Here is a 9,078-nt window from a genome sequence, read left to right on the forward strand (position 1 = left end):
AAAAAAAAAATTTTTTTATTATATCCTATTAATTGTATATCTTTTTTTATGATTATACCATGAATATGTATTGTAGATATGTCCGAATACGGATTGATAAGTATGCTGTGTAAGATAGCAACCTAATGTATTTAGGCAGCATATATGAATAAAGTATATACATATAGGTCAGGTATACACATACATATTTAAGTATGTATTTACCGTCCATTCGTCTAATACATTATTCCCCCCGTTTCATACTTTCATACATCTCCTCTCCAGTGATCCGCAACAACTGTCTGATCAATTATGCAAATTAATAGAAATCAACAATTCAGAAATCGGCAACATATAAACATATAAATAAAGCAGAAATAAAACAATTGCAGCATTAGAAGAGTTTAAGAACAGAAACAAATAAATAAATTAAAAACAACTAATTCATAAATTTAAAAGACATATAAATGAACTAAAATAAATAATTTAGAACATAAAAAAAATAAATAAATAAATTAGGACATAAAAATAAGTTAGAACATAAAAATAAATAGATAAATAAGTTAGAAGATAAAAATAAATAGGTTTAAAAAAAAATTAATAATATCAGAGTTAATTCCCATGCTGGTGATGCATGGTATCCAGGTATTCCGAAATAATATTTTCACTAAGATCGCTATAAATATCCTACTAAAACTAGATTATTCCTGAGTTTTTTTCTGTTACACAACCTAGGTTGGTTCTATTTATAGTGGTAATACTATTCCAAGAATATTCGTCACTCGTGTTTACTTATTCGTTTTTTTGGGGTGAGGAATGAATTCCACTTCGTAAGTAAATCAATTTGTCAATTCTAAACTATAAATTCAATGAAGATAAAATGAATAAATATTGCTATACGTGTGGAAAATATGAGAAATTTAGTTCAAGCATTAAATTTAAAAAAAAAAGAAAAGAAAAATTTGTCAAAAAATGCCAAGACGATAAATTTTGTATTTTTTTAGTGTTTTATATAATATAAAATTAGTGTTATTTGAATGTTTTTCCATGGTTCTAATATCTGTTGAGGTTTGGTGGAATTAGAAGGAAGGGGGGGGGGGAAATGAAATTTGATGAGAATACGGTCTCTATTGAGTTATAAGTTATCACATTATTTCATGAGATATGATTAATTTTAGGAATTTTTATTCTTATAATTTAGCTTGTGGATATTTTTGCAGAATTTTTACATATGCAACATACAGAAAAAATAAGCTTCAGGGCGGTATACTGAGACGTATAGTGAGACATACTTCACTTTAAAGAGCAAAGACGTACCTCATACATAGTATATTCAAACTACTGTGAAAGAATTTATATCAAGAAGACAGCCTTCAGTACTGTACGGACACTGACACCGACAGGACGACCACAAAGATGGCAGACTCGCTAAATTATTTGATTCAACAAACCTGGAGATCCTCGTCACCATCAGTCTGACACAAAATACAGACTTCCCCTTTCCAAAAGATCAAATTTACACAGCCTCTCTCTTTAAATGCATTATGTATATTGAGTCAAATGAGCTCTATTAGGGTCCCTAGCTGAAGCTTTTTTTTGGGGGGGGGAGGAGGTGGAAAATATTGGCTTTAGAAACTCTCGGAATCTCAGAAATTTTGTGTTAAATAAATCCGTTAGGGCTCAAATTGAAGCTCATTAATGGCACTATAAAGTAATTTATAATGATATATCAGTATATCTGTTACTTATAATATAGGATCTAATTACAATAAATCTAGCAGATATTCTGAAAAATCTGCTTATTAACTATTGTTATTGACCTCCAGGGCATGGGTAAACTTTCTACCATCCTGATCTTCAAACATTTTGCATAAATAAGCTAAAAACTTATTTCTTAGTGCCAACGTTTCGGCCAGAATTTCTGGCTTTCATCAGGTCTATGAACAAAAAACAAGATAATACCCTACGAACAGAGGATATATAGAATGATTAATAATAAGAAAATAATTAACGTATAGATGAATAGTGTTAACAGACACGATAGTACAAGAACCGGGAAGAAAAAAAGTCAGTTATCGCACCCCAATTTTTTATTACTTTAATGAAAACTAAGTATAATTACTAGTCACCATTGATGAATCTGCCAAGTATAGGTAGGGGGGATAAAAAATGGCGGCTGTTTCAAAACCTTAAAAAAAACATTAATTTTTCATTAGGAGCTCTATATCTTAAAAACTAACATCACTAGAAAGTCTTAGAGAACATTATTTAAAGAAGAATAAATTTGCTGAAATGTTAGCCCTAAAAGAGCTATTTATGTCCAATAGTTCTCGAGATATAGCTTTTTAAAAAGCAAAATTTCTTTAAAATCTACTGAAACATTAGTAGTAGGTTAATTTATTTTGAGATATCTATATCTCAGGAACTATGTGGCGTACTGATGTCTATTAGCATTAAAATTAAAGCTAGTTTAATGGACTATAATAAAGCTTATGACCTTTACCTTTGTAGAAATAGTAGTTTTCATGATATTTGCTAAAATAAATTGATTTAGAGTTGTTCCGACAATAAGTTTGATTTATGAAAAACTTCATTTCAGAAACCATTGGACGTACAGATGTCTGTCAGCGCTCAAATTAAAGCTAGTTAAATTGACTACAAAATAGTTAATTATGTTTATCTTAGTAGGAGTAGTAGTTTTTATGATATTTGACAAAATAAACTCACAAAATTTAATGTCTCGTTGTTCGTATCCAATTTTGGATATTTGAAAAAATATATCTTTAGATTCATAAGATGCATATATGTCTGCCAACTCTCAAAATAAAGTAAATTTAACTCACTAAAGTAGTTTATGAGACTTATCTTCGTAGGGATAGTGGTTTTTATGATATTCACTTATGAATATAAATTTGGCAAATGAAAATTTGTTTAAACGACTATAAATCAATTTATTTTAGCAACTTTCATGTAAAATATTACTCCTACGAAGATAAACATTATAAGCTACATAAACTATATCTGATTAAACTAGCTTTGATTTGAATGCTAATAGATATCTGTATGTCAAATGGTTTTTGAGATATAAATTTTTCAAAATAAATTTACTAACTACTGATCTTTCAGTACGTCCCAGACAACATTCTTATAAAACGTTGCATTTTAAAAAGCTATATCTCGAAAACTATTTAACGTAAATAACTCTATTAGGGATCATATTTTAGTAAATTTACTCTTCTTTAAATGATGTTCTCTTAGGTTTTCTTGTGTTGCTCCTACTTTTTAAGACATAGAGCTTGGAATGAAAAATTAGTTTTTTTATCGCTTTGAAACAGCCACTATTTTTTATTCCCTCTAATTATACTTGACAGACTCAACAATTTTGACTAGTAATTATACATAGTTTTCATAGTATAACTATAACAGTATAACTGCCTTTTTTCTCCTATTGGGCTCTTGTACTATGAGTAGCTCAAGTGCTATAAGAAGATAAAGGCTGTATGAGAATAATAATATTAAAATTATGTTAACGGAAAGAATAATTAATAAAATAAATATGAAAATTTAGTAAATAAATTTAACAACAATATAGAAATTATTAAAAATAAAGAACTATATTGATTAACCATTCACAATTAAACGCTGACGATTTCTAAATCTACATATCCTTTCATCCCTCCGAGATGCTCGAGGCCATCCAAATGATACAAGATGGTACGAATAGCATTAACGCACGAGCTTTAAAAAAATACTTGATATTGAATGCTGGGAAAACTAAGGCCAGTCTAATTGGTTCCAAGCTTCTCCTTTATTCCCTCCCTTATTTCTCCTTAACAACCAATCAATTCACTATTCCTCATTCTACGAACATCTATTAATCCATTAAACATCAGATCCCAACCAATAGATTTATAAATTCACTCCCTTAACACCGCTTCCATTAGCAAATCGTTAGTCATAGGTGCATCCTCCTTCTGGAAACTTCTTCCTATCTCCAGTCACCAATCCTCATCCATCCTTTTTTTTTAACAACACCTATTCCTTCACCTACTACAAAACCAACCTTCCGCATCAATGAGAGCTATGTATACAGCCATTATTGATTGTTATTATAAATTATAGGGGGCAGCGGTAGCAGCGTGGTAACGCTAGTCTACCACAGATTGTCGGATCGAATTCCGGTCCCACCCGGGCTTTTTTCAAGCACAAAGTAATGCAAAACTCACTGAAAACCTCTCCCCGGGCATTTGCGAGGCCCGTTAGCCAATGGGTGGCACTCACAAAAAATAGGCGTTGGAGTGACGAACCCACCCTGCGAAAAAACCACGTCAAAGATACGCGCGATGTATTTCCTAATACTGGGAATATTAGATCCTAATATTGGGAAATACATTGCGCGAGGACTTAGGCTTCCGTGGTCTGTTGCCCATAGAATAATAATAATTATAAATTATAATTTAACTAAAGCTTTTTATATTATTTTAACATTTACACTGAAACATTTAAATGTCTGCAAGACAATTAATCTTAATTTGTGAACAATGTATTCATTCTTAAATTATTTTTTCGATGTATTTTCATTTCATTCATATATAAGTTCGAAGCGAAATGTTGGAACTAATAAATAAATTTTTAAATTATTTGTGTCTCTGATCGCACCCCCCCAAACATCTTTTTATATATATTATCCGCGGTTGACTATCTTCTCATCATTTTGCATAAAAATCTAGCGTCAGAAATTAATTAACACGTACTTCTAGGCACAACCAAATTTTAAGCTATTTTTATAAGAGTATTAGTATTAATTTCTAACTCTCAACTGTTGAGGGTTTATTAATTTGTGAACATTAACCAATTTTCCACTTTATGCTGTTAACTCCATGGTTTTGGTATTTTTGGAACCCGTTTATTTTCCATGTTTGACTTAATAAAAATATGGTGCTCTCCTTAACCAATAGTAATCCAATTTTAAAATGAAAATATCTCGCATCGTCTGTTTTTCCTTCCCAACCTTCATATGTATGTGACTGGGGATAACCCCCATAACCCCACCTGTTAAAAGATCTTTAAAGACTTACAATAACTGCCGAAAGGCAACAGACTGCTTTGTAGATAGCAGTGACGTCACCTCTCCAGAAAGCTATAAAGAAAAGTCCAGAACAATCCAAGGAAATAATATTATGATAAATATAATAGTAAGAAAAGCTTAGCAAACCCTAAATTTCGAAGTTGATACCAACAACCGTTGTTAACATATATATGTCCAGCCCAAAATAGACCAACATGAGGCATTTCTCCCACCTACGCTTCGGTCAACCCGACTTTTAACCGTCATTGCATAGTTTATTAACATTTTAGAGATCCGTTCGTTAAGAAGGCCCAAATCCTTACACGTCTATCTTATTTGTCGAAATGCTGTAACCTGAAATAAATATTTACCAGATGCAGTTCCCTCATTCGACGTTTTGTAGTTCAAATATTTACCCAATATTTATTTTCAAAACCTAAAGGTTCTGTTTTGTGAACTAAAAAATATGTGAGTAGGGCGTTCAATCCTAATCACACTCTATACATCCAGGGGGGGAGGCGGGGCTATCATTGTTGGTCAGGAAGTCCATTGGACTTAGCAGAGAGGAACATTCGAGGAATTTCTACCGACCACCCCTACATCCGTCACCCATGGGTGACTGGGTGACAACTCTCCCCCTACGCGGTAATGACTCCGCGCGAGGTTTAACGTTGGGTGGTAAAATACCAGTGCATGGGTAGGCTGATGATTTGGTATTATTGGGTGAGGACAAGGAAACTATAGAACTAAATACAACCACGTTAATAAACTGCACTAAGGAACTAGTTCTTGAAATAAATACCGATAAAGCAATATAAACGGGAATAATTTCGGTAATATAGATATAGGAGGAAATACGTTTTAACAGGTAGATAGGTTTAAGTATTTAGGTTCCACAAGTTAAGAAACCAGCATTATAAATTTAAACAATTGCCCCTTGCCCAACTGAACCTAAGTCACTTTATATATATGGTTGCATATGTCCACTTTCTATAGTATAGAAAAGAAACTCAATAAAAACAACTAGGTTCAAATAAGGCCCTTGAGACCATTCTAACAGCCCTTTCAAGCCCTATATCAATAGGAAAGGCTATACTTAAGCAGGTACATGCTGTCATCTAACAATGGACTTGCATCAGTCAAACTATTTTATGGTTAACATATGTAAGTCAGTGTACAAAAGTTTTAGGCCCTGGTGTCTTTCTTAGAAGCCTCACACCCTGCTTCTTTCTCACACGCTTTTTTTCCCCTTCCAGATATTTACTTCTAAATCTCATTGGCTTACTACCCCCACCTAGCCTCTTAAAATTATCCGATTGGTCAAAACCCCTCCTCCTATTTCTCCTACCACCTCTTCTTAAGTGTTCATATATATATTTCCTAGACTAGATAGCTAAGTAAGATATAAGTTAGAAGATAGAGACTGAGTAACATGTTGTTCTTGTAAATATATTGGAATAAAGTCATTTTAGTCTTCACTGATTTTTTATGTTATTTATCTCACAGTAGCTAGAAAAAACGAAATTGATGAGGAAATAAAGGCTAGGTTGAAGGCAGTAAATGCTTGTTATTTCGAAACTACTTAGCTCACACCTTCTATCCAACAACTTAAAAAATATAATTTACAAATCTATTATCCTTCTAACAGTTCTCTCTGAGTAAGAGACGTTAACGATCTATATTCGGACCGAAAAAGGATGAATTAAAGAGAAAATTTAGAAGACTAAACTATACTAAATTTCAGAATGGAATTTTCAAATTTCATAATTCAGGGTATAGCATTGTGGCGTATAAGATGTGCCTGTAAGGTAATAAAGAGCGGATCCCTAAAATGTTAATAAGCACTGAACGTCCGAGGGGTAGACCAAAACGTATATGGGAGGATTATTATTCTCATTATTATTTAAAAGTGCTGTTTTTCCCTAATGTGAAAGACCACGTTTGACATCCACAAAGAACAGTAGGAAAAATGATAGTCTTGTAAATTCTAAACGTTAATTTTCTAACAGAATTCGTTTAGCTCGGGGATTTCGAAATAGAGAAAGTAACAAGCATTTTCCACCTTAATTTTCTCTTCAGTTTTGTGTTTTTCTATTTACGATAGATCCCAAATACTTAAACCTCTTTACTTGATCAATTGTATTTCCTATTAGATCTGCATCACCGAAATTTTAGCCATTACCACTGTTAACCAAATATCTAGAGATCTAGTTTTTTATTCATCCTATACAACCAAATCAACAGCATACATCAGCACGGATATTTTACTAACTAGAGTTAAACCCTTTTTGGGTATGTATCACATGTTCAGTAACATATTCTAGTTTCAGTTTAGTTGAATTAACTAATGATATTGATAACAAATAAAAAACAATAGAAAAAATCCTACCAAAATACGAGAATTTTTTTTCTCTTTAAAACTCTTGTCGAACAGATTCGCTACCTTGGATTAGATCTGGACAAATTGTAACTTGGAATCCCCCCACATAACTGAAAAGATAGGAAACTGCTCGTTGATCCCAACTATTGCAGCACTTACTAGACAGACGGTCTAAACTTCCAATCAATTACAAAAGACTGATCTACATGACTATTATAAGGCCTATAAGGATATACGTAGTTGAGATTTGGGCTCTACTAAACCTTTTAACTTTTCTCGTATCCAATCCTTACAATCTAAAATCCTCAATACTCGTTACTTTGTCACAATAAAAATCATACATAAAGACCAGAATGTTCCATATGTTTAACCGATCTTGCCCAAACCAGATACCTTTCCTTCCATTATAAACTCCCTAACCACCCAAACTTGCTTCCTCTTTCATTCCTGAAAATCTGAAAAGATGATGGCCACGAGACCAACTAATATAAAAACGTTTCTCTACACGCTTATATCACTCCATATTACATCGAATTTACTAAATTTATAATTATGTATTGTAAATTTCAACATTCGAAATTGAGCTTTGGGGCTCCACTAAACCTTCATATACCTCTCGTATCCTTTTATTCATGAGGATTTCACCCTCAATGTTCCCTACTTTGGCACAAATAAAATCATTCATAAACACCTTAATGTTCCAAATGTAGCCGATTTAGGCCGAACCGAAGTATCACTCCTTCCATTATAAACTCCCTTACCACCCAAACACTCTAGGTTTTTAGCTGTGCTTCCTCTTCCATTCCTGACGATTCTCTGAGCCATCTGAAAAGAAGATGGCCTCAAGACCTCCTAATGTAGAAATATTATTAGAGTGCTACTAATGGGTAGTTTCTCTTCATGCCTGTATCATATCATTGTGACCTTACATCAAATTTACTTTATGTACTAAATGTATAAAGAATACTTACGTATTTTTATGCAAATACAGTTATAAATATTAATAAATAAGTAAAATATTTATTCTAGAAAAAATCTTCTCACCGGTATTAATTGTCACCTAAGAGAGATCTTTCCAACACCTAATCTACCTTGAGAGACACTGATTTTAATCCAAACTTGATCTTTTCCGGAATTTAGATAAGGAATCTTTCTTGCAACTCCGAGAGGTGGTAGCACCTTACAAGTACTGTCCTTGCTGAAATCGACGATCGAATGAACTCCATTAGAATTTTAAATAAATTTCTCATGAATGATGCAAAATAAAGTAATTAAAATATTGCTCAATTGTAATCCATGGTTTACTCTCGGAATCACATACTAGATCCTGTACATTATGAAACCTCATAGTATTAGTTCCGTCCCCAACTTTCAGTAGGTTAGAGGGCTCATGTTCAAGTTATCGACATTTTTGTGATTTTAAATAAAAAAAAAAAAATCTAAAGAACGAAGAGGCTAAAATAGTGTCAAAAATATTTTTATTCTTAAGTTGCAATAAAAGTCGTATTTTGGGCTCCTTGAGGAGGGCATAACAGGTATAATTTTTGTTCTTACCGAAAACATTACAGTTTAAGTATTAAGTGTAAGATATTGATTGACCGTGTGTAAAGATGAAAGGAATATGGTCCGGGTGCGGTCAAAAAAACTCAAA

General features: G+C 32.5%; 1 protein-coding gene across 1 annotated transcript in view; it reads right to left on the reverse strand.

Annotated features, from left to right (window-relative positions):
- Positions 1–8,621, reverse strand: part of LOC106684014 (phosphatidylcholine translocator ABCB4) — a 67,136-nt gene extending 58,515 nt beyond the window's left edge. Inside the window, exon 1 of the mRNA XM_014425834.3 lies at positions 8,472–8,621. The gene's annotated coding sequence lies outside the window, so the exon portion shown is untranslated. The remainder of the gene's footprint in view (positions 1–8,471) is intronic.
- Positions 8,622–9,078: the final 457 nt, after the last annotated feature.

Source organism: Halyomorpha halys, unplaced genomic scaffold, assembly GCF_000696795.3.
Source record: "Halyomorpha halys isolate HHAL.00 unplaced genomic scaffold, Hhal_1.1 Scaffold534.1, whole genome shotgun sequence".
Taxonomy (NCBI): Eukaryota; Metazoa; Arthropoda; class Insecta; order Hemiptera; family Pentatomidae; genus Halyomorpha; species Halyomorpha halys.